This window comes from Phragmites australis, chromosome 11, assembly GCF_958298935.1.
Source record: "Phragmites australis chromosome 11, lpPhrAust1.1, whole genome shotgun sequence".
In the NCBI taxonomy this organism is placed as follows: Eukaryota; Viridiplantae; Streptophyta; class Magnoliopsida; order Poales; family Poaceae; genus Phragmites; species Phragmites australis.
Window position 1 is genome coordinate 11,241,174 of NC_084931.1, and position 1,956 is coordinate 11,243,129.

Consider the following 1,956-nt stretch of genomic DNA (forward strand, 5'->3'; position numbering starts at 1 on the left):
ACAAGAAGTGACAACACTACCCAGCTTTTTCCAAACAATAAATGACAACACAGGTACCAATAAATGTGGAATCTCTGACCATCATCAATGATACAATTTTTCCATTCTTCAAGATGGAATCCGATGCTCCTGCCACCAGCTGCGCCCCTGCACTCACTCCTTTCTTCAAGGGCGAATCCAATGCTCCTGCCTCCCCCAACCATAAATAGCTGAACCTCCTTACATTGATGCACCACTCATTTCTCAGATCTCTCAAGTGCAATGTCTTCCTCAGCTCCATCAAACCCACCAAAGAAACATTGGGGGACCACCATACCTGAAGGTCTCGAACCACCAATGTGCTTCTGTGGTGACCTTTGTAAGCTCCGCGAGTTACAGGACATCTCATACAACTATGGGCTGCGCTTCTTCATGTGTGCCAACTACGAGTATGACAAGCCTCAACATGCAACAAATGGTTATCGACCGGTATGACAACAGATATCAGCCTCATCTCTTCCGATTTCGCACCCTATTTTACTAACCGCTCATCTTGTTCTATTTGTTCAGTCCCCTCCACCGCTCTATGATTTTATTCAATGGGTCGACAATGAGTAAAATGACGCACAGAAGCAGTGGGTCAACATGAACATGAGGTAGAGAAGAGAAGCGTACGCACATCGGGAGTATGAGCAACAGCAAGAGGAACTTCACCTCAAGTGGGAGGAAGAAAAGCGCATGAGGAAGGTGGCGCACGACCGTACCATGGCTCAGGCTTGGGAGGCTGAGAGGGAAAGAAAGCGGGAGAGAGCCCACCGTGCTAAGGCGGCAGGTCCCGATGCCCTTCGAAAGGGAAAGTATCCTAGATGCACTCAGTAGAGAGTATCTAATGCAACCCGACATACTTTCACTCCCTAAGGCATGTTACGATTAGGATCGGCGCACTAATAAGTACTCCCTCCGATTGCAAATGTAGGTCGTTTTAGACTTGTGCACAAGAATTAAGAAAGTAGATCAAATGACCTTGTTGCCCTTCATTTATTCTGCATTGGAAAAGATAACTCATTCATTTGTGAGAGTGGTAGCATTTATTAAACAACGGCAAGACGGGAACAAAAGAGAAAAAAATACATAGAAGTTCGAGAATAACTTATATTTAGAGAATAGTTGAGGAGGCTAAAATAACCTACATTTGCAACCAGAGGGAATAGGTCTTAGTGCGAACCGTACATGCCACATTTGTTTCCTCGTCGTGTCGTCGCAGTTACAGTCTTATGTAATATTTTCAGCCTATGTTTAATACTAATTTTGTCGTCGTTCGCACCCTATACCCACATAATATGCTGCGAGTGCTAATTACTGATTTTTTATTCTCCAACTATTACATAACCTACTCCAAATTTAAATTCTAAATTTTCTTAAAGCCATTTTTTTATTTCTTGAATTACACAAAAATTGACATTTTTAGGGAAAAAAAAGGCCCTAACCGCCCCCTAAGAATGCGGCAAGGGGGCTAACCACCCTCTCCGGGCCTACCCGCCCCTTGAGAGGGCGGTTAGCCCCCTTGCCGCCCTCTGAGGAGGGTTAGGCCTCCCGCCCTCTCAGGGCGCGGTTAGGTGGCCTAACCGCCCTCTGAGAGGGCTGCAACCCCCTAAGAGGGCTGCAGGCACTTAGTTTTGCAATTTCTCCTACGAAGAATCTATTTATTTAAATTTTTAATCAAAAAATATAAAAATAAAAAAAAACTCGGTCCGCCTGGGCTTCACTATGGCACCTGGGTTGTGCCCTCACGCGTTGGCCGCATTCGCGCTCCCACGATCCACCTAGGTTGAGCACCCGACCTCGCCTAGGCCACCAGATCTCGGCTGCCAGCCCGCACTCGCCTACGCTCGGGCCATAGCATAGACCACCAGACCACGTGCCATCGGCCGTAGCAAGCCAGCCTACGCGCGCAAAACCGAACTGGGCTGCTCGCCG